The following is a 25558-nucleotide window of genomic DNA, read 5'->3' on the forward strand; positions in this document are numbered from 1 at the left end:
AAAACTCGCCTGAACTCACAAGCCATCCTTCTGGGATCTGCCTTACTTCAAAGACCTCCTTCTTCCACACAATATCGACATGATGCACAGTGAAAAGAATATTGGAGAGGCTATTTTTGGTACATTGTTTGACATAGATGGGAAGACAAAGGATAATATTAAGGCTAGAGTCGATCAAGAGACACCATGTCATAGACCGTTACAAAACATGCGAGAAGGCAAAGTAAAGCAGAAGTGGTCAAAGCCAAAGGCCTGGTTCAATCTTGGAAGGCCAGCTATGAGGGAAATTATCTTGTGGGTCAAAATGCACTTGATGTTCCCCGAAGGGTATGCAACGAATCTAAAGAGGGGAGCGAGTATTGAAAAATTAAAAATCTTTGGTCTCAAGAGTCATGATTGGCACATATGGCTAGAGCGGGTAATGCCGGTGATGTTACGTGGCTTTATTCCTGAGGATGAATGGCTAGTACTAGCGGAGCTGAGCTATTTCTTCCGTGTTCTTTGTGTGAAAGAATTGTCGCCTGACGTGGTAGAAGACATGGAGGAGTTTGCACCGGAGTTGTTGTGCAAGTTAGAGAAGATCTTTCCACCGGGCTTCTTTAATCGAATGCAGCATTTGATTTTACATCTACCGACCGAGGCAAGATTGGGTGGGCCCGTGCAAAATGTTGGTGCTATGCAACTGAGAGGATGCAGAAGACCCTTCGAGGTAAATGTAAAAATAAGCGTAGAATTGAAGCATCGATGGCTGAGGCATTCATTACTAAGGAGGTGGCAAACTTTGTGACAACACACTACGAAGCCAAAAATCATCATTTGCATAATCCGAAGCCTCGGCACAATGATGCAGACCCTAAAAAAGGTGGGTCCAACCTCATCCTATTCAAAGGGAAGCTCGCACCATCCGATGCTTCGAAACCAATAACGTTGGATGTCGAAGAATGGCGGAACATTTCGTTGTATATCTTCAACAACCTAACAGAAGTGCGGCCGTACATCGAGTGAGTTCTTGGCACATTTTCCCGTAACTTCTAATTCATTTGAACTGCTCTTATTCCCGGATATTTCAAACAGCCGCTACGTCGTCAAATTCTCGGATGGAGCGGTGATCGAAAATGATTCCGTCGAAGAGTATGAGCTTCTGTCAAAGACAGGAGGCGGCTATCCCGGTTTCATCTCTTGGTTCAAACAAACGGTAATTATCAATAATGGACCATTTCATTCTTGGTCTAACTTGCAGCTAATGCAACAACCGTTTCGTATTAAACTTGTAGGCTAATTCCGAGTCTATGGTTGCCGAATTGAGACAATTCGCTAATGGTTTTGACTATAAGGTCCGTTCATTTGAGAAATACAACATCGATGGGTATCTCTTTCGTACCTTTGGCAAAGAGCTATCTATGCTGGACCGGAAATCTACAAATTGTGGTGTCTCTGCTATCGGCGAAGGTGTTATCGAGTATTACGGAAGAGTTGAAGCAATTTATGAACTTCAATTCTATGGTGAAAACCCATCGAACATCGTAGTCTTCAAATCTTATTGGTTCCAGCCGAAAAAGACTAGAAGGACTCATGAACATATAGGACTAGTCGAAATCAATCCAAACACCCATTTAGATGTTCCCGATGTCTATATTACGGCTCAACAGGCGACCCAAGTTTTCTAATTACCGTGGGCATGCCAAACGGATAAGAATCTGGAAGGTTAGTATGTTGTTTATGAAGTGCCGCCACATGTCAGACCACCTGTTCCAAATGAATAGGATTATGAACCTCACATTAACCCAGACATATATGATGGAGAATTCTTCCAAGAAAAACGTCTTTCCAAGAAACGTTTCAAGAACCGTCGTGCTTCACCCAAGAACATGGAAGTAGACAGAGACAATGAATCCAACTCCAGCCCTAAGCCGGAACCAGAAGACCTGGAACTCGTAGAGGTTACTGATGCGGTTGACCTGTCAATGCTTCAACGATTAAAGGAAGGCCTTTCACAACTTCACGCCGTTGAACCCGACGAGCACGTCATTCATGAAGACATGCGTGATAGTGATGATGATGATGCATTTATTGATGATGATTATTAGTTTGTAAGATTCACAACTTAAATTATATATATTTTAATCTTTATTATTCATGTACATATTATTATTCATGTCAGTTATTCAATTTTTTTATGTTGTACTAATTTCTTTTAATCTTTACCACGGCAGGTCACCAGGTGTGGAAAGATGGTGGGCGCTGGTTTAGAGCGCTCGACGGGTTCTTCCCAGGTGCCCCGCACGAGGGGTGGTACTTCCCTTCCAACCCTATCTCTCCGTAGAGCCTTGGCAGACAGTCTGTCGAAACCACCCGTGGGTTCTTCTTCGTCGGCGGCATTGCCCACTGGGAGAGGTGCTGGTCGGGTAGGGAAGAAGGGGAAGGGTACAGGGAGAGGTGGTGGCCACGGAAGATCCAGGAGGACTGTTGAGCCGTCCTCGCCACCACCACCATCTCATTCACCCGAGCATAGGACTAGTATGGTCGACCCGTTTGCGGAGGAGGCTACGGGGACTCCGGTCCAGGAGCCTGGTGTTGACGGGCATTCGTCCCATGAGACTCCGGTCCAGGAGCAACCTCGGGTCAAGGTGCATTCGACCCAGGAGCAGCCGAAGTAGACTACAGTTCCGGAGGCTTCACCCGACGTGGAGAGGCCCGGATGGGAGACCTGGCCGGATCGTACCGAGTTGCCGGATTGGACCGAGGGTCCGGGTGGCTCAGGGGGTGGGGATGGCGGGGATGAGCTTACGGATTGTGAGGGCGATGTGCAGGTGGACGGGGCCAACGTGTACAAGCGTGGTAGTACACGTCTCTCGGTCGCCCCGGCTACCCACGAGCAGAGGCCGGTGATTAAACCTGAAGGAGATAGGTAAGTACATTTACCCTTTTTTAGCTTTTGCCTTCAAGTTTGTTCAAATATCTAATGCGTTGACCTTATCATACTGCAGGGGATGGGTACACCCTCTTGGAGTCCGCAGGCCGAACTCCGTCCTTGGTGTGCTTTGCCGGAAAAATTTCCCGGGGTTTGTCAGGTTCCTACACTAGGATTTACCTAGGAGCACTAACAGGCTGCGCAGGCCCCGCCGGAGGATATTATAGATGGTGTCTTGTGCCACACGAGGGCCAAGATGGTGATCAAGAGCTTTTGGGTAAATTATCCTTTTACAGAATCTAAAATTAATAATATAGCTATTTATTGTATTAATCGGTGTTTTCACATTTGATTGCAGACCTTCTATAGGTGTGAGGATGGATATGAGGAGGAGGCGGCCAGGGTTCTCGAGGCCGAGTGTAGGCGGTTACTACAGAACTTGCACCATGAGGCTCGGCCACAAGCTATTCGAGATTACTACGCCACGCGTGGTATTAAGAAGCAGATGAAGGATTGCCGCGGAAGGTTTCTGAAGAAGGAGCAATACATGAAGGTAATTACCTATTCATTCATAGGCGTAGCGCTGAAAATTCTTTCGAATAACTTACAGGTGCCCCCGATATGGTGTGCGGATAAGATGGATTGTTGGGAGGCGTTGGTTGATGAGTGGTGCACAGGGAGCTGGCGAGCCGTCCACGAGAATGCGAAGGATCGGCGTAGCCAAACGGTTGGTGTGCCACACCTTCAAGGCAGCAACAACTTACTTCAGTTTGGACGAAACTGGGTATGTGATTTGCTTCATGATTCATGCAATTCATTCTTGATGCTAATATTTTGTTCCTCTCTTTTAGGCGCATCACAATAAGACTGAGATGCCACACTTGTACGACCTTTATGGCATGGCCCGTACTTCCTCGTACAAGAAGGCGAAGGCATTGTCTGAGTCTGACCTGGATGATCCCAATAACTTCACCAACATATCATCCCACCAGAAGCTCGTGGCATACAGGGACGCGGGGAAGGCTACGAAAGGGGATGACTTTAACCCTAGCCAGGAACCTTTGGATCCAGAGCTGGTGATGATATCTGGTGGCGGGAGGCCCAATGGCTCGATAGCCATTGGAGATGGGATAATTCGTTGTCCACTCACTCTTCCGGAGATCAAGGCGCGCCAGTCGAGCAGCTGTCCTGAGATAACGCGTCGTCCACGGCCAGTCGAACATGCCATCGAGGTTAGTTGTACGGACTAAGAACACTTGCATCCATTTCATTATGTGTGTCACCATAGATCATTACTGTGGTAACGAGGAATGGTGTTTCAGGCTGCTCTTCAGAAAGAGAGAGCGGCAAACCATGCTGCTCTTGAGAAAGAGAGATTGGCAAGCCAGGCTGCTCTTCAGGCTGCTCTTGATGAGAGGGACCAGACCACGACACGATTTCTTGAGGAGGAGAGGGTCCGGAATGAGGCGGGTCAACGGGCCTTGTACGAGCTTTTTGTGGTATGTTTTTTTTCACATTAGCCAAATCATGTGTGTAATGTCTGTTTCAATACTAACTAATACGACCCACTCTTCACGGTCTGTGCGAGAAGAGCGGTCAAGTCCCTCCGCCGATGCCCGTCTTCTCTTCGATTGGCACACTGAGTTTCATTATAAATTAGTATTAATAATTGAGTGTCATCATGCTAACTGAGACATTGCAAAATATCTTTTCTGCAGAATAACTCCCGAGCGGCATCGCACGACCCTTCTCCAGGGAAACCGTCTCTAAACGAAGCCGACGCGAGCAACCGTGGTGTTTCTCCTCCTTGATGACCACTACGGTAAGTTTCTCCTCCAAACATAGCTTGTTTTCCTCTAAAATGAGATAATTAGCCCATTTAGCTCCAAGAAGACATAATTAGGTAATTTAGCTCCAACAAGAGGAGAAGAAATAGGCAAAATGAAAACAAAGAAGAAGAAGAAGAAGAGAAGAAGGAGAAGGAGGAGGAGGAGGAGGAGGAGGAGGAGAAGGAGAAGGAAGAGGAGAAGAAGAAGAAAAGAAGACAGAGAAGAAGAAGGACCTTCTAGTCCTTCTCCTCCTCCTCCTTCTCCTCCTTCTCCTCCTTCTTGATTTCTTCTTCTTCTCCTCCTCCTCCTCTTTCTTCTCCTCTTTCATATTATACTTGCTTTAATTTCCCCAACAATGACATAATTAGCCCATTTAGCTCCAAAATGCCATAATAACCTCAAAATGGCATAAGAACCTTGGTTAGGTCATGAATATTATATACTTAGCTTGTTTTCCTCTAAAATGGGATAATTAGCCCATTTAGCTCCAAAAAGACATAATTAGGTAATTTAGCTCCAACAAGAGGAGAAGAGGAGAAGAAATAGGCAAAATGAAAAGAAAGAAGAAGAAGAAGAAGAAGAGAAGAAGGAGAAGGAGGAGAAGGAGGAGGAGGAGGAGGAGGAGGAGAAGGCCAAGGACCTTCTGGTCCTTCTCCTCCTTCTCCTCCTTCTTCTTGATTTCTTCTTCTTCTCCTCCTCCTCCTCTTTATTCTCCTCTTTCATATTATCCTTGCTTTAATTTCCCCAACAATGACATAATTAGCCCATTTAGCTCCAAAATACCATAATAAGCTCAAAATGGCATAAGACCCTTGGTTAGCTCATGAATATTATATACTTACCTTGTTTTCCTCTAAAATGGGATAATTAGCCCATTTAGCTCAAAAAAGACATAATTAGGTAATTTAGATCCAACAAGAGGAGAAGAGGAGAAGAAATAGGCAAAATGAAAAGAAAGAAAGAAGAAGAAGAAGAAGAAGAAGAGAAGGAGGAGAAGGAGGAGAAGGAGAAGGAGGAGAAGGAGAAGGCCAAGGACCTTCTAGTCCTTCTCCTCCTCCTCCTCCTCCTCCTTCTCCTCCTTCTTCTTGATTTCTTCTTCTTCTACTCCTCCTCCTATTTCTTCTCCTCTTTCATATTATCCTTGCCTTAATTTCCCCAAAAATGACATAATTAACCCATTTAGCTCCAAAATACCATAATAAGCTCAAAATGGCATAAGAACCTTGGTTAGCTCATGAATATTATATACTTAGCTTGTTTTCCTGTAAAATGGGATAATTAGCCCATTTAGCTAAAAAAGACATAATTATGTAATTTAGCTCCAACAAGAGGAGAAGAGGAGAAGAAATAGGCAAAATGAAAAGAAAGAAGAAGAAGAAGAAGAAGAAGAGAAGGAGGAGGAGGAGAAGGCCAAGGACCTTCTAGTCCTTCTCCTACTCCTCCTTCTCCTCCTTCTTGATTTCTTCTTCTTCGCTCCTCCTCCTCTTTTTTCTCATATTTCATATTATCCTTCCTTTAATTTCCCCAACAATGACATAATTAGCCCATTTAGCTCCAAAATACCATAATAAGCTCAAAATGGCATAAGAACCTTGGTTAGCTCATGAATATTATATACTTTGCTTGTTTTCCTCTAAAATGGGATAATTAGCCCATTTAGCTCAAAAAAGACATATTTAGGTAATTTAGCTCCAACAAGAGGAGAAGAGGAGAAGAAATAGGCAAAATGAAAAGAAAGAAGAAGAAGAAGAAGAAGAAGAGAAGGAGGAGAAGGAGGAGGAGGAGAAGGCCAAGGACCTTCTAGTCCTTCTCCTCCTCCTCCTTCTCCTCCTTCTTGATTTCTTCTTCTTCCCTCCTCCTCCTCTTTCTTCTCATATTTCATATTATCCTTGCTTTAGTTTCCCCCACAATGACATAATTAGCCCATTTAGCTCCGAAATACCATAATAAGCTCAAAATGACATAAGAACCTTGGTTAGCTCATGAATATTATATACTTTGCTTGTTTTCCTCTAAAATGGGATAATTAGCCCATTTAGCTCAAAAAAGACATATTTAGGTAATTTAGCTCCAACAAGAGGAGAAGAGGAGAAGAAATAGGCAAAATGAAAAGAAAGAAGAAGAAGAAGAAGAAGAAGAGAAGGAGGAGGAGGAGGAGGAGGAGAAGGCCAAGGACCTTCTAGTCCTTCTCCTCTTCCTCCTTCTCCTCCTTCTCCTGCTTCTTCTTGATTTCTTCTTCTTCCCCTCCTCCTCCTCTTTCTTCTCCTCTTTCATATTATCCTTGCTTTAATTAACACAACAATGACATAATTATCTCATTTAGCCCCAAAATACCATAATAAGCTTAAAATTGCATAAGAACTTTGGTTAGCTCATGAATATTATATACTTTGCTTGTTTTCCTCTAAAATGGGATAATTAGCCCATTTAGCTCAAAAAAGACATAATTAGGTAATTTAGCTCCAACAAGAGGAGAAGAGGAGAATAAATAGGAAAAATGAAAAGAAAGAAGAAGAAGAAGAAGAAGAAGAAGAGAAGAAGGAGAAGGAGGAGGGGGAGGAGGAGAAGGCCAAGGACCTTCTAGTCCTTCTCCTCCTCCTCCTTCTCCTCCTTCTCCTCCTTCTTCTTGATTTCTTCTTCTTCCCCTCCTCCTCCTCTTTCTTCTCCTCTTTCATATTATCCTTGCTTTAATTAACCCATTTAGCTCCAAAATACCATAATAAGGTAAAAATGGCATAAGAACCTTGGTTAGCTCATGAATATTATATTCTTAGCTTGTTTTCGACTAAAAATGACATAATTAGCTGAAAAACATCATATTTTGTTCTTCTTGTGACTTCATTATTCACATGTTTGCAGATTGGATATACTACATGCATGGAAGCTGGCATTCATGGAGTTGAACAATGTCGATGGATGAACTTTATATGTATATCATCTAGTTTTCATTTGAGTTGATGAACAATGTCGAACTATATGTATATGTATATATGGATAAATAGTGCAATACTTTGTATGTTGGTTCTTTGGATATATGGGGATGTACATTGATTTATATGTATATCATATATGTGTGATGAATTATATATATGTGTTGGCAAGTATATGTGTGGTGAATTATATAAATGTGCTGTCAAATATATATATATATATGTGCTGTGAAATAATATAAAACAAAAACAGGTACTATACGGGCTCTTTGCCGTCTGCCAGCTGATGGCAAACACCTGTGCCATCAGCTAGCAGATGGCAAAGGTGCCACATGGCACCCAGCTATGCATCCTGGGTGTCTATATAGTCTCTTTGCCGTCAGCCTCTAGGGTGGGCAGACGGCAAAGAAGAGGGCACACAGGAGGGGGGCAAGGAGGGAGGCAGACGGCAAAGAGTGGAGGGGGGGAGAGGCAGACGACAAAGAGTGGAGGGGGGGAGGGGAGGAGTAGGCAGACGGCAAAGATGGAGGGGGGAGGCAGACGACAAAGATGGAGGGGGGGAGGGGAGGAGTAGGCAGACGACAAAGATGGAGGGGGAGGCAAACGACAAAGCCTCCATTAACCCCTAACGGAGGGAACGCCTGTCGGGTGCCGTCTCGAGCACTTTGCCGACTACTCCTAAGGTAAGCTGACGGCAAAGAGCTTTGCCTTCCGCTTTGGGGGGCAGACGGCAAAGAAGGTCCTGTGCCGTCGTAGGCTGACGCCGAAATTTTGCCGGCTGTGAGAATCTTTGCCGTCTGTGATTTTGTCTTTGCCGTCCGGGATTTTGTCTTTGCCGTCTGTGATGGCAGACGGCAAAGAAGCTGATTCCTGTAGTGCCCTTAGCATGTGACGATTGCTTCCACCTCATACTAGCCAAAACTCCCGCACTAAGTAGAGATACTACTTGTGCATCCACAAACCTTCAACCCAGTTTTGCCACGAGAGTCCACCATACCTACCTATGGATTGAATAAGATCCCTCAAGTAAGTTTTCATTGGTGCAAGCAATAAAAATTGCTCTCTAATATGTATGATCTATTAGTGTGTGGAAAATAAGCTTTGTACGAACCTGTGATGAGGAAGTCATAAAAGCGACAGACTGCATAATAAAGTTCTTTATCACAGGAGGCAATATAAAGTGACGTTCCTCCACACTAAGAGGACACGCATCCAAACCTCAAAAGCGCATGACAACCTCTACTTCCCTCTGCGAAGGGCCTATCTTGTACCTTTACTTTTTGCCCTTGAAAGAGTTATGGTGATCTTCACCAATTCCTTATCTCGCATTTATCTTGGCTAACGTCATATGGTTGGGAAAGATCTATATTCATATGTCAACTTGGAAGTAAGTATTCATGAATTATTATTGTTGACATTACCCTTGAGGTAAATGGTTGGGAGGCAAAACTATAAGCCCATATCTTTCTCTTTGTCCAGCTGAAACTTTGATCTCATGAGTACCACGTGAGTTGTAGCAATTGTAGAGAACGAAAGGATGATTGAGTATGTGGATTTGCTTTACAAGCTGTTATTTGACTCTTTCCGATGTTGTGATAAATTGGAATTTCTTCAATGACTAAAGGCTATCGATTGTTACTTCTCGGTAAGGTTCTGGATCCATGCTTTACTTTGTGAAGGAATTGTCACTTTAGCATAAGAGTTCATATGATGGTATTGCGGTTTTGATCATGATCATGATGCCTGCATGTTCGTATCTTGTTTTGTCGACACCTCTGTCCCTAAACATGTGGGCTTGTTTATTGATCTAGGCTTTCGCTTGAGGACAAGCGAGGTCTAAGCTTGAGGGAGTTGATACGTCCATTTTGCATCATGTTTTCATGTTGATATTTATCGCTTCTTGGGCTGTTATTTCACTTCACGGTACAATACTTATGCCTTTTCTCTCTTATTTTGCAAGGTTTACATGAAGAGGGAGAATGCCGGCAGCTGGAATTCTGGCCTGAAAAAGGAGCAAGTTTGAGATGCCTATTCTGCGCAACTCCAAAAACCGTGAAAATCAACGTGGATTTTTTTGGGGATTTATAGAAAATACTGGGCCGAAGAAGTGCCGGAGGGGCGCCAGCAGGGGGCCACAAGCCTGCTAAGCGTGACCACCCCCTGGCCGTGCCTAGGGGGCTTGTGGGCTCCCAGCTGGCCCACCGGCTCCTCCCTTTTGCTACAAGAAGGGTTTCGGTCTAGAAAAAAAATCAAGAGGAGGCTTTTCGGAGGATTCTCCACCGCCACGAGGCGGAACTTGAGCAGAACCAATCTAGAGCTCCGGTAGGACGATCCTGCCGGGGAAACTTCCCTCCCGGAGGTGGAAATCTTCGCCATCATCATCACCAACACTCCTCTCATCGGAGGGGACTCATCACCATCAACATCTTCATCAACACCATCTCATCTCCAAACCCTAGTTCATCACTTGTAACAAATTTCCGTCTCACGACTCCGATTGGTACTTGTAAGGTTGCTAGTAGTGTTAATTACTCTTTGTAGTTTATGCTAGTTGGATTACTTGGTGGAAGAGTTTATGTTCATATCCTTGATTCTACTCATTACCTCTTTGGTCATGAATATGATTATGCTTTGTGAGTAGTTACTTTTGTTCCTGAGGACATGGGATAAGTAGGAAGTAGTAAGTAGATGATGGGTTGCTAGAGTGACAAAAGCTTAAACCCTAGTTTATGCGTTGCTTCGTAAGGGGCTGATTTGGATCCACTAGTTTAATGCTATGGTTAGCCTTTGTCTTAATTCTTGTTTTGTAGGTGCGGATGCTTGCGAGAGGGGTTAATCATAAGTGGGATTGTTGTCCAAGTAAGGGCAGTACCCAAGCTCCGGTCAACCCACATATCAAACTATCAAAGTAACGAACGTGAATCATATGAACTTGATGAAAACTAGCATGACAGAAATTCCCGTGTGTCCTCGGGAGCGTTTTTCCTCCTATAAGACTTTGTCCAGGCATGTCCCTTGCTACAAAAGGGATTGGTCCACTTTGCTGCACTGTTGTTATTTTTATTACTTACTACTTGCTACGAATTATCTCACCACACAACTACTTGTTACCAATAATTTCAGTGCTTGCAGATATTACCTTGCTGAAAACCACTTGTCAGATCCTTCTGCTCCTCGTTGGGTTCGACACTCTTACTTATAGAAAGGACTACGATTGATCCCTTATACTTGCGGGTCATCACTGACGTCTGAAGAGCTTCGGCTGATTCCACGATGTTGAGTACTCATAACTTCTCCCACGTGAAGGTGAGTGTGAAAATGTCTACAACCAACTGATATCATATACCCAAATCCATTAGCATTTTAATTAACACGTCGTCACATCCATGAAGGAATACACCCGCAACACACCATTCATGTTCCCAGTAGCACGGTCAATTAACGGTGTGGTTCTAATATCAGAGGGATCCGAGGTATCACCCTCGATGGATTTCGAACGATGTAACCATCAAGGTGACCAACGGCGAATCACCCTCAATGTTACACTTGATGGGTTGTACGACAAAGTCATTATCGGAGGCGGTGAAGGAGGAATCACCCTCCGAGAACCACCGACGGTCAACTACACTGTAGAGCTAAAATTAGAGTATGTAACGAGGTGTCACCCTCGGTACTCGATAGTAGCGCTACGACATCATACAACTAAGGGGGTGCGAGTGATGTGACGGGCCATGGCTCGTCGATCTGTTGATCGAGACTTCGACGGTAGAGCGGGGGCAACAGGGCTAATGAGTCAAAATGGGATCATTGCTACATCTATACTAAGTAGTTTAAAGTGTCGTACAGTAAGGTAGCAGTTCATCAAAAACAGACTATGCAGCAGATATAGGAGCTAACTACAACAGTAGCAAAATCTAATGCAAGCATGAGAGAGAAATAAATAGGCGATATAGGAATAATCAAGGGGGTTTTGCTTGCCTTGTTGCTCTATGGCAAAGGGCTGGTCGTCAAGAGAGTAGTTGTACCCGGCAGCAGTGTCAGACTTAGGGTCTACTGGGGAGAAGAGGGGGACGAAACAATAAATATAAAGCATAGATACAACCCGATGCATGACATGGCAATATGCAGGGCTAGGCATGAGCTAACGCAGTACCACCCGTCATAGACGGATCGGGAAAATATCTACGATATTTCACGAGTCTCTGGCTAGTATCGGACAGGCAAAATAGAGGGAAAAGTTCCGTGTTCGCTATGATAGAGACGCGTGACAAACGAACAGATAGCGTATCCGGGTTCGTCTCATTTTTATGATCAACTTTCATGTACAAATTATTTTCATCCACATTACGATTTATTTTATATTAATTTCTAGTTTTTTTTTATTTAGGAATTAAAAAGATTTAGATAAATTCAATATTTAGTTATGACATCAGCAAGATGTCATGCTCACATCAACAGTCAAGAGTGGGGGTTGACTCGTCAATTTGACGAGTGGGCCCCACCTGCCATAGACACATTTTAAATAGGTTTAATTTACATTAATCAGATTAAATTAAGGGGGGTTGGACCCATGTGTCATTCCCTACTTAATTAAAGTAATTAACATGTTTTAATTTATTTAGCTTAGGTTTAATTAACCTAATTAATCATCCAAATTAATTACCCTAATTAAGTAATTTTATTAAATTGGAGAAAATTAAATTAGGGCTTTAACTAATCATTAATTAATATTAATTAACTAAGTAACCAATTAATTAATTAATTTAATTATTCATTTTAATTCCTTTTTTTAATCTTTGTTAAGGGGGCTTGGGCCCTCTCTATTATATGGATAGGGGAGGTGTTAGTGGGGCCTAATCCCCACTAACCCAATCGGAGGCAGGAGGGGGGGCTGGGGCCGCACGGCTCACAGAGGAGCCGGCGGCCATGGCCAGGCGGCGCGTGGCCGGTGGGGGAAGCGGTGGCCGGAGCGGGAGACGAAGCCAGCCGAGGGGGGGCGGGGCAGCGTGTTGGTAGCGCGGGGGGTCTCACACGGGGTGGGTGATGTGCGTCGTAGGAGGGGCGTGCCACCGGGGGAGGGGCGCACGGTGTCGGGGCTTGGGTGGGGTGGCCAGGGTGCGCGGTGGGTGCGGCCTCCAGGGGAGGCTACTGGAAGGCGCGTGGCGGTCGGGGGCGCATGGGGTCGTGGTGGAGCACACCGGCCGGAGGGGTGGAAGAGGGAGGAGGAGAGGAGGGTCGTCGTCGGGGCCTCACCGGCGGTGAAGGGGAGGAGGTGGCGAGCCTCGGTGAGGTCCGACGGTGAAGGGGGCACGGGAGGTGCACGATGCGGAGAAGGCGGTCGGAGGGGGCACCGCGGGATCTAGCCGGCGCAGGGGTGGGTAGGGACAGCCGCCAGGGGGAGGGGGGGAGGTGAGGGGGAGGGAAAGAATGGGGAGAGTGGGGGTGGGTAGGGTTAGTATGGGGCTTTTATACCCCTGTGATGTATAGTGCGCTCGTTGGAGCTGGTTGGGCCGGTTGGGGCGAGTTGGGCTGGCTCGGGCCAACCCAATGGGGGTGGTTTTTTTTACCCTTTTCTTTTTCATTTAATTTCATTTTGGTTGTTTTATTTATTTGTTTGAGAACATCCTTTTGAAATTGGTGGATCTGATCCATTATTTATTTGGCAAAATTTTGCACTATCAGAACAAGTTTTTGAAGACCTTTAGAATTTATTTAGAATTGATTTAATGCAAATGGCATTTATTAATAATTCTTAGCCACAGTTTTAATTTTTTCGGGATACTAAAATACTTGGCAAAATATTGGTTTCAATTTTATAAGTACTTGGGAATTATTTGCAACCTAAGCATGATTTTTGAAGTTTGCATAACTATTAAATGCACTTTTGAAATGAATTTTAATAGCAAAATAATTTGAATTAGAGTTGATTTCAACCATGGTCACAATTGGATTAGCAAAAGCATCGGCTTAATCTCGGCCTTCAGTGTGTAGCTTAATTACAATGATTACTGTAACATAATCTGGGGATGTCACATAAGCTTAGGAACACCGTCCAAAGAAACTATTCTTGACGTGTACAACTCTGCTAGGTGAGCTGCCGAGACATATTCCCTGATTGGAAGGAAGTGGGCAACTTTAGTCGTCTTTTCAATGACCAAAAAGATGGCATCATTGCCCCTCTTGGACTTAGGAAACCCAGTGACAAAATCCATCTCCACATGATCGAATTTCCACTCGGGTATAGGTAAAGGATGAAGAAGACCTCCTGGATGTTGATGTTCCACCTACACTTTGCGACACACATCACACTCGTTCATAAAATAAGAAATCACACATTTCATGTGAGTCTACCAGAAGTTTTGCTTAGGATCTTGATACATATTAGATTTGCCTGGATGTATCGAGAGGTGAGAATTGTTGGTTTCATCGATGAATACTTTTCTAAGCAATCCTTTTGGAACCACGAGGTTGTCCTCGAAAAACGAAGTGTATTTTTCATCAAACTGGAAGCACTAATACTTTGGAATGCTCTTTGCGAACCTATTGATACTTCTCCAATGTATCTACTTTTCCAAACTCTTTTGCCCTTGATTTGTACTCTAATTTGCACGATTTGAATGGAACTAACCCGGACTGATGTTGTTTTAAGCAGAATTGCCTTGGTGTTATTTTTGTGCAGAAATAAAAGTTCTCGGATTGACTTGAAAATTTACGGAGATATTTTTTAGAATTAATAAAAAATATTTGCGAAATAATCAACCGGAGAGGTGCCACCACCTGGCCACAAGCCTGCAGGGCGCGCCCCTGGCTTATGGGGCCCATGTGGCTCCTCTGACCTCGTTTCCACTCCTATACATTCCTATTCGAGGAGAAAAAAATCAGAGAGAAGAGATCATCACGTTTTACGATACAGAGTCGCTGCCACCTCCCTCTGGCTTTCCCGTGTAAATAGTTTTTCTTCCTTCTGTGGGTCGTAAGGAGAAGACCACGATCACATGCTGACTGGCTCTCATATTCATTATCGTTTATCTATCAGAGAGGCCATACTACCTTGTCTTCTCCTTTGAGTTATTGCTTGTATATTCCAGCTTAGTCCAATGTACGTACAGTCTTATTATTATTATTCAAACCGTTCTGTCGTGCAAGTGAAAGGCAATAATGACGATATATGATGAAGTGACAGAGGTGGAGAAAAGCTGGAATGAACTCGACCTATTTTGTTTTTACAAATATGATTAGCTCATCATTCTGGATTGAGCTCCTTATGGATTGAACATGTTTGCAATGCAAATTAGAGATCATTTTTACTTATGCCATGCTTAATTAGCTAGGAGTGAATAATGGTTTGTCTTGGGTGCCAACATGCATATTAAAATGGTTACTTTGCAGTATGATAGAATGGTATCCTTCTCCGAATGATTCGAGTGGGTTGACTTGACACATGTTCACGCATGTAGTTGAAACAAAACCAACACAGCATCCATGATGTTTATATTCATGGTGATTTATATCCTACTCATGCTTGCATTCAGTGTTGGTTAATCTCAAAGCATGTTTATGACTGTTGTCGCTCTCTAGTTGGTTGCATCCCAGTCTCTTGCTAGCATCCACTTGTACTAAGCAAAAATACTGCTTGTGCATCCATTTCCATAAACCAAAATTTGTTCCATATTGGTCCAGCATATCTACCTATATGCGGTATTTACCTGCCGTCCCAAGTAAATTTGCATGTGATATTGGCATTGATGAGCATCTGAATGTATGGAGCATATCCACATGATCTCTTCTGGTCTACAACAGTTCTCCTGACAGTGTCAACAATCAAATCCATCACTTTGAAGCGAGTGTGGTTGTCTAGATGATGCAACATGTAGATGGAATAGCCTCTAACCATTTTTTCATCACCTCATGTGGGCATCAGGGTGTGTTTCAAGATCGTGTTTGTAGTAGTTATTCCTGCTTGCAAGAAATAGACAGAGCCAAGCTTGTGAGATGGCAGATAGTCATGGGGCACTGGCTTGTACATGTTAGCCATGGAGTTGTGATTCATTTTAGGATCTAGATACACATCGAAGTCCTCTTCTCATGATTTTGGAGCACCAATGAGAGTAGCCCAATCTTCAATTGTGGCTTGATATCTATGGACATCAGTGTTGGGTATATAACCCCGCTGTATAACCCACCCTATTGGATTGGGTACTGTTATGGTGGCTCAATGATATGATCAAGATGAGCCTTGACATGCCAGGCTGGAGATGTAAGGAGGGTCACCAAGATGAGCCCGTTGGCAGCCCAGGACATGAAGATGGCGATTCAAGGCCCACAAGGTGGAAGGTTACCAGGAGTTTCCTTGCTTGAGGAGCAAGGCGAGTTAGAGATATACCGGGTCACGAATCATAACGTGACATGGACCCTTGTAAACCTAGTGGCTCGAAGTGTATATAAAGGCGAGTCTCGAGGGCCGACAGACTTAAGTTACAATCCATCGAGAGCTAGTTCAAGCGAATCCGCACCCTTGTAACCGATTTCACCAGCAATACACACAAAGCGAGACATAGGCTTTTACCTCCATCGGAGGGGCCGAACTTGGGTAAACTCGTCTCTCGTTGCCGATCAACCCCTTTGAGTTGCCACATAGGTGCAATGGCCTCATCATTAAGTCCTTTCACGAGGACATCTATTGTGAAAAAACCATGATAGTTGGCGTCCACCATGGGGCCTACGCACGTTGGAGTTGCGTTCTCAAAGGGAGCCCTTCCAGGGTTTGGAAGCTACGCGGTTGGTTTGATGACCAAGAGCCGTCGTGGAAAGTGCTATATCGACAATTCGAACTAGGGTCCTGAGGCCGATTCAATTGGGTCTGGTTACTGGCTCCCCTTTGGCAAGATATACGTCTTCTTCGGCAAAATCGGCGAGTCTATCCCCGAGCCGGACATCTGCACCGATATCATTGATCCTGCTCGGCTCACTCAACCTGCCTAGCATCAAGAAGGGCGGCGTCACGTCTTTGTGGGCTCCACGAAAGGGATCAGCCTCCTAGATGAGCCAGCGATCGGTGATGATACCCCTGTAAACTCTGATGGCGAGTCATCCATGGGAGACACGGAGTCGATCTGCCCCCTCTATGATGGGAGGCTTGGGGGCTTCCTGAGGCGGAAATCTCTGAAGAATTGCAAGAGCCGCCCCGCCAAGTCACCATCTATATGGCACGGGCTGCGGCGGCTCACGGTCTGCCACAAAACAGCCGCCGCCAATGGAGTCAGTGGGTTTGGCAAGACGCTGGCTCAAGCCATGATGAATTTGATGGGGGTGATGTCAAAACTTGTTGCAACCCCAGTTACCGCTGAAAATCAGGAGGAGATCAACGCGGAGTTATCAAAGCTTAGTGAGGAGATTGCTAAAGTACAACGGGAGATTGACGTCGAGAACACCCGGATGGCAGAACTACATGCACGAATCAATGATGAGTCGGAGCGGTTGAAGGCTCAGGCTTGGCAGCTCGAGCATCGTCAAAACACCTCCGACGCGGTAAACCAAAGGAGATATTAGACTCACCTTCCGGCTGATCTTGACCTGGCTCGCGTGTTTGATAGGTTGGGTCGGCACAGCCTCCATCGGCCCCGTCGCCGACTCAGCGGTTCCAAAGACCGCAGGGCCACTTCTCCAACCTTGTTGATAATAAGCTAGCTGCCACACGTAATCTAGAGTTGCTCCCCATCCATGGAAACACCTCGATCGAGGTAAAGTCCATGAACGCCATCAAGATGCTGAAGACTGCAGTGGTCTAACAGGCGCAATTTTGTTATAGTCATGATCGGTAGCACTCCACTCCGCATGCCAGCCACACCAAGAGTCGCTATGAGGAGTCTCCAGCAATTTCCAGCAGCGGTCACCGACAACAGTCTCAAGTTAACCCACCTGGGTCTCCGATGTCGAATGCCTAGGAGCCCATGAACACGGCCCGTGCCGCTCGTCACGCGGAAGCAGACACAGCGGCGGCACTGGCAGCTCAGGGGATTCTGACTTACCCTCAGTCCACGCATGTGCATGGCGAGTCAAGCGGAAGGACCGTTGGGGTCCCTATTTAACTTTTTCTCTTCACAATGAGTGCATGCCAAAGGATTTAAAAGGACCTCGCAAGGTGCCTAACTACACGGTGGATCTTAAGCCTGCCGCATGGATTGGGAGTTACGAGCTCGCTATGGACATGCTTGATGCGAGTGATGCGGTGTGTGCCAAGTACCTTACAAGGATGCTGGAGGGGCCAGCTCGAACATGGTTGAAAAACCTACCACCCAATTCCATAAACACTTGGGCAGAGTTGAAGGAGTGGTTCATTAAAATTTCCGATCAACCTACAAGCGCCTAATGACGATTGTGGATTTGCAGCACTGCATTCAACGCAACGACGAGTCGGCTCACCACTGGACACGCTGGGTTGCAGAAATCATTCATTCATCAGATGGTATCAGTGTCGCCCAGGCTATCCTCATCTTAAAGAAGAATTGCCATTTTTAGCCGCTGGTAATGAAGCTTGGTCGATTGAAGCAAAAGCTATTGGACATGGCGAGTTAATGGATACTCTCACCAGATATGTTGAGTCGGATGGCACGAATGACGCTGGTTTAGACGATGACGAGACCAATAAGGGTAAGAAAAGTGATAGCACCAAGGGGTCAAACTCAGAATCCCGGATGCAATGGTAATCCGGGGGGACAAGGAAAGCGGAGACACCCAGACGGCGGGTCTGACCTGGTATCCAACACCAACACCAGTTTTAGGAACCAACGACGGGCGCTCAACCTTACAACGGGAGGAGGCCATGCAATTATGAGGAGATGCTTAAAGCACCTTGTCCCTAGCATAGTACCTGGATCTTCTAGCAACTCATTCCTGGGAAGATTGTTTTGTTATGCAAGAGTTCCAGCTACAAGCTTCAAGGGGTAATCAAGGAGGCAATGGTGACGGACGGCCGGGCTAGCATGGTCCTGGCGGGTCACATGGGGGCTCGTCCGGTGTTTTCCCTAGATCCCGTTTTCAAAGTCCGAGCAGTTCAGGCAATGGTAGCGGTTAGTAGCCCGGCTAGAATAACCAGCAACATAATGACCAAGGCGGGTTTCAGAGCAACCCCAAGCAGTTAAACAGCGGTCAGTACCACGTCTTCACTGCCAGCACTTGTAGGCGGGATAAAAAAACTCAAGCAAAGAGTCGCCAATATGGCTGAGCCGGCTGTTCCCAAATACCTCAATTGGTCTGAGCAGCCAGTCACTTGGAGTAGGGACGATCACCCACCCCGGGTTGATAACCCCGACGACATAGCTCTAACCATTGCACCACATGATGGAGGATACACCCTCACAAAGGTTCTCATGGATGGGGGAGCAACATTAATATCCTATATTATTGTAATGCCCCAGATATAACCCTTGCTATTTTGGGAACCTTTCCTATTTTGGAACCATGTTTTCATGCTATAAGAGTTATCATTTCATGTGGTTTGGATTGTGTCTCCATCTTGCATCATGGCATTCATTGCATTCATGGTAATCCCTTTGTGTTGATGTTGTTTGACCCATGATGAATACTAGTGTGCTTGTGTATGGTGTGGTGATATTTTCAAACTAGGTTGCTTTCAAACTAGGCTTCAAAACCCCCTTCTCCATTATTATTTTGAACTCATGAATTAACTTGTTTAAAACCTGTTTTACAAATGTTGATCATTTGTTGTTTTATGTTGTGTGTGAAGGGGTATTGACTTGGGGTTTTAAAACTTAAGTTAAATGGGGCTTGATTTACAAAAACAGTATATTAAATTCCGTTTTGAATTTAATTTAGTTGCTCCAAAAATCTGTTTTTTATTTTTGTCAAATAGGGCATAATTCCCTTATGCCCTAAGTATTTTTATTTTGTTTTCTCGAAACCCCTATGTGGGTGTGTGCATTTCGTTTGAGGGTTGCTATTTAAAAATGAGTAAAACCCTTAATTTATTTTTCTCTGTTATCTGGCGCCATCTGGGCGGGCTACCTCCTTCCCCTGGACCATCTCCTTCTTTCCTCGCGCGCAGCCTACCCCACTACTGTCTCCCTCCTCGGGCTGTCGTCACTGCGTACGACCGAAGCTCCACCATCGATCCTTCCCCCCCTTCGATATTGCGGTTCCAAGCGCGCCTCCCGAGGCCATTTAAGCAGCCAGGCAGCGTCCTAGCAAACCTAGGGCTCCATTTTCCTCCTCCTCTCCTCTCTGGCGCCGTCGGGGGCAATCCCGAGCAACCCCATCGCCATGGCCGGCTCCTATTGAGCTTGTCGCTAGCAGATCGGCACCCCGTCTTCTTCCCCGACCAGACCAGGAGCACGCGGTGGACGTGGGAGTTCCGTTCCCGAGGAGAATGCGTGACAGGAGCTGCTACGTCGATGTCCTCGACGATCTCCTCTTCTTCCACTCTGGCGGCCTCTTCTGCAGCACCTCGTCGTCGGCACCTGCTTCCTCCACGACGAGCCCCTCTCCTCGGCACCCTAAGAGACGCGTGTGTTCCCTCTGTTCCCCTCTCCGTTAGAAGCTTCCGAGTTGTGAGCTCGAGGCGTGTCATAGTTGCACCGGTAGGTTGATGCAACTGCGGCCGCTGCTTGCTGTTGCTTGTGCATGGGCGTAGATCCTCTGCTTCGTGACCGAAGCATCCCTCTCGCAGACGTAGAGTAGCCGTAGTAGACCTCGCAGGTGTATCGTATGCGTGTAGGACGACCCGCTCCAGTAAGCCTCGTCGCCGGCGCCTCTCTGCAAAAGAAGAGCAAGGCCGCCCTTTTTTCTTGCTTACCTGGTTTGAGATCGCCCTCTAGGACAGTAGGATCGCACCAGAACAACTGGTTTGACCCCTGCGCGCAGATCGGCGTGACACAGGTTCATTCCCCGCAGGGCCCTTTTTATTTCTGTGTTTCGCTGGTCGTAGTTGCCGTCAGATCTAGCTTACCTTGTTGTCTCCCTCTCCTTTGTCGAGAGCCGAAGGGTAGCCTAGTGGTGTCTGTTGGTGTAGCAGTGCTAGAGGTCATGTGTTCGAATCCAGGGGCCTCCCCATTTTATTTTGCTTCCCTTGTTTATTTTTTTCCTTTTTCCTTTTCTTGTGCAGAAAGTTATACCTTGTTTTTATTTTAGCAAACTAGGGTATGTATTTCATTTAATGCTTAGTATGTGTGTGCATGAGAGGTGGTGTGCACTAGTGTGTATGTGTGTGTGCACATGAGTGAGTGTGTGCACACATGCGAGTGTGTGTGTGTGCATGTGGGTGCACATATGCACGTGTGCAAGAGGGTCTAACTCTCAAGTTGCACCCCTCCTTGTAGTGTTTTAGTGAGTGTGCATGGTGTGTGTGTGTGAGAACATATATGTGTGTGTATGTGCTCATGCAAGTGTGTGTGGTTGCATGGGTGCATATGCACTTGTGCATGAGGGATAACCCCTCATGCTTGCCACATTGGAGTGACGTGGTTCTGTGTGGAGCTTGTGTGGTGCATTTGTAGGTGTAGGAGTGTGTGGTATGATTCCACATGTCCATGTGCATGAGTGTGTGTGCTCATGTGCATGTGTTTGCTCATGGTGTGGGTGTGATCATGGGGGTGTGTGGATGAACACATCCCTACTTGTGATTATTTATGTTTCGAAGGCTATGCCTAGTTACAATGATCTTGTCCTAGTGCAAGTGCATGTGTAGGATAACTTTTACATGTGATATTGTTCCTATATGTCATATTGGATTCTAGGTGTGTTTTCGAGCTAGCTTTGTGCCTAGATGTTACATGCAAGTACCCATGTATTACATATGATTTTGGTGTAGAATCATCCCAGGAATCCATTGGTGCAATCAGATTTCACTTTACAGCAACTTCATAAAACTATTATTTTCTGTCTTGAAGCCATGTTTAGTGCTTTGTATTAGGTGATGCTTTGACCCTAGAGGATGAATCCTTGATTTAGTGGTAGTGGGTGAACCCCTCTACATCATGGGGTCTTTGTTTTGCTCATAGGAATTTGTATGCACCTATTGTGCCTTGTCAAAGTTGACACTTGGGTGAAACTGACCGCTTTGTGAGAATCTGTGATTTTCATTAAGTCTGAGAATCTGATGTTATTTTCTTCCCCTGTTGTCTTGGTTGCATTAGCTCCTGTGTTGGGAATCAGCCCATGCAACACAATAAAGTTTGTGAGATTTTGTGTTTGTCTAGCTCCCTGTCAAATTGCATGCTTATACACTTCCAGTAGATATCATTTTGGAGGCTGCCAAAATGCTTCAGAGCATAAGCAGCCGGTGAAAATCTGTGAATTTCACTAAGTCCCATAATATGTGATATTTTGTCCAAGTTAGTGCCTGTAGATCTGCTCATGTGTGATTCCTTTGTATTAACTTCTTGCACAGGGTTGTAGAGCTTTTGAATGGCTTTTGCCTCATATCTTGTTTGGTTCATTTGGATGGTTGTAGCTACTTTAAATATTGTAGACAAACTGCTATGATGCTGTTAAAAACAAATTGCTTGTTTTTTTGATTATAAGCTTGTGTGGGTATTGTTCATGGTGTGGTGTGTTTCCATGCCCCACCCAACTTATATTTTGGTGCTTGATCATGTGGCAACCTGGTAACACCAGGGGAGTGCCATTGGAGTGTGTTTGTGGTTGATTTGAACCGTAGGTCTCCATATCTTGTTTTGTAGTTTCCGGTTGATCCGTAGCTCCATTCTCTATGTTCTTTATATGTTTTTGCGTCGGTTTCTCATGATGCACATGATCATGCCATCATCATGCGTGTCAAGATAACTTAATATGAGGTTCTGTCCAGAATTCAATTAACTCAACTAATGCATCTGAAAGTGACTAGAATAGTGATGCATGCTTCCTTCTTCACACATGCATCATATTTTTTGTTGCATCATGTTGTGTTTGGGCTCATTGGCTGTTATTTTATCTTGGGTAGCATCGGGATCGGAGAGCAAGTATGTGGATTCTGGAGAGTACGTGCAGGAAGATCAAGATCAGTTCCAAGATGAAGACATCACAGGCAAGATGACCGTGGCCTTGATACCATATCTAGCTTTGTTATTCTTAGAATCACGTTTCCTTTGATACATGCTTGCTGCCTACCACTTGAAATATATGCCACCTGTCATTGCCATGAAACCCGAACACCTCCCTCTCCTAGTAAATGTTGTTTGGCCAAGTAGGCTTGCTGAACATCTAATGAGTAGCTTTGCTAGTTGCAGGTGCCAGTTGTCTCATGTGATAACATGAATATTTTGATATCATTATGTTAATCCGCTATTTAATTAATGCACCTATATACTTGCTAAATGACGGAAGGCCTAGCCTTTACCGGGTGATTTGTTCTGTTGTTGTCGCCTTAGTTTCAGCTACCGGTGTTTGATTCCATAACTGATTGCTCCTAACACGGTCGGGGTTGTTATGGGGACCCCCTAAATAAATTGTGTAGTGTTAAGGCTTGTGCGGCAGGAACCAACAATGGTTTTAATCTGCTAATCACCTAATAATAATTTGCATAGGGAATAGCTACCCCGAGGATTTAATCAACAACCCAGGCCAGTGCTCCTCATGAGTGTTGGTCCAAATTGGGCAGACCGCGGGGCCACCACAAGGAAACTTGAGGTTTGGTTCCCTGTAGGCTTTCCCATCCGCCGTGTCCTGAGAACGAGATAAACGGCTCCTATCGGGTTCGTTGACAGGTCGGGAGGTCCTGCTAGATTTGTCTTACCTTAGCGATATATCTTGCGTATAGGAATCCAGTGAAACTTTGGGTCTCCTCAAAGTTGAGGTTTTCCTCTCAGGAATCCGACGAGATCACGAGTTTCGTGATAGAGGATTACTTTGCGGCCCGTGGCAGTTTGTGATGGACTAGTTGGAGCACCCCTGGAGGGTTTAATCTTTTGGAAAGCTGTGCCCGCGGTTATGTGGCAAACATGGATAATTTGTTAACATCCAGTTCTAGACAACTTAAAGTAACTCTAACAAAACTGCCAACTGTGTGCGTAACCGTGACTGTCCCCTTCGAAGACCACTCTTCGATCGGGAACACGGTGGGGTTATGTTTGACGTAAGTAGGTGTTCAAGATCACTTAGTGATCATCTAGTCCTCGATCGCTCGCGTAGACCACCATATCAATTACTCTTATCATCGTAAGTTAGCCACCATATATGCTCAGGTTGCTGCAAACCCACACACTAAACCTTCCTCACCTAATAACTTGACTACATTCGATACCGAGGTCATTCGATTGCTCAGTCCCCGTGGCTCACAAATTACTACAAAACCCATCAGGTACAGGTACGCCCGACGTAGGAGATCCTGATGACAATCAGCTGAAGTGGGAGTTTGATGAGGACTCTGGCCGACTGTACGTGAACTATCCGGAGGACTGAGGCCATGGTCGTGATCGTGGGCCAGCATGCAGGATGTCACTTCTTTCATGTTGTCCGTAGCGGGACTAAACTATGCTCTGAATAAATGTGTTACTATAAGCTTTATGTTATACTATCGTCAAATGGCAAAGGTATGCCCTACTTGTCATTCCTCAGTTATGTAATGTTATGATTATCTTGCTTGCGAAACGTTTAGATGCGCCCCTTTCCCTTTTGAGGCATCGCCCCCAAAATAGGAAAGGGCCGCATCTTAGTCATTACAATTATGACACCTTCCGGCGAATGAACTTTTCCGAGGATGACCTTATGTCGTCGAAGACAGTCTTTCACGGCATTCCCATGCAAGTCGGCATACCCAGTTGGGTGGATCAAATTAAGCGTCGCTTTCGGTGACGAGTCCAATTACAGAAGTGATGCTCTCATGTTTGAGGTGGTCAAAATCAAGAGTCCTTACCATCCCTTGTTCGGGCGGACGGCTTACGTGTGCTTCATGGCCCGACCTTGTTATGTATATCTCAAGATCAAAATGTCGGGTCTCAAGCGTACCATTACAGTCAATGGGAGCCCGAAAATAGCTCAGGAGTGTGGGCAAGGAGATGTTGCATATGCTGAGTCGGCATGCGCGGCCGAAGAGTTCAAATTCCATAGGGCAAATGTTGACCCGGCTGGCATGAGTCCTCTCAAGAAACCTACTGTAGGTTCTGAGCCGCCTCTCAACTTCAAGCCAACGGACGATACTAAGCAACTCGACTTCACCCCGGGCGTCTCTTCTAAGAAATTCACTATTGGGACCGGTTTGGATCCCAAATAGGAAAGCGCGCTCATCGAATTCATCCATGAGAACCGAGACATCTTCACAGGGAAACCTGCTCACATGCCTGGAGTGACGATAGAACTCGCTGAGCACCACCTTAGTGTGGATACGAAGATGTAACCAGTGCGGCAATACCTCGTTAGTTTAATGAGGAGAGACGCAAGGTCATGGGGAACAAGTCGCCCGACTCTTAGCTGTCGGGTTCATCATCAAAGTTTTTCATCTTGAGTGGTTGGCTAAACCGGTCCTGGTTCTAAAGAAGAACGACACCTTTCATATGTGTATCAACTACACTGATCTTACCAAGGCTTGTCCAAAGGATCCTTTTTCTCTCCCCTATAATGATCAAATAATTGATTCTATGGCGGGTTGTGAGCGCATGTGTTTCCTGGATGCATACTCAGGGTATCACCAGATCAAGATGGCCAAGGAGGATTAGGGAAATATGGCTTTTATAATCCCTTTAGGCGCTTTCTGGTATGTCTCTATGCCCTTTGGACTTAAGAGCGTTGGGGCGACTTATCAACGCTGCATCTAGAACTATTTGCATAGTTCGGTTGGGTGCAACGTTCATGCCTATGTTGATGACATCATAGTGAAGTCTCAGAATAAGGAAACACTCTTGGAGGATCTCAGGGAGACGTTTGATAATCTTCGAGTG

This window comes from Hordeum vulgare, chromosome 4H (genome assembly GCF_904849725.1).
Source record: "Hordeum vulgare subsp. vulgare chromosome 4H, MorexV3_pseudomolecules_assembly, whole genome shotgun sequence".
NCBI classification, from domain to species: Eukaryota; Viridiplantae; Streptophyta; class Magnoliopsida; order Poales; family Poaceae; genus Hordeum; species Hordeum vulgare.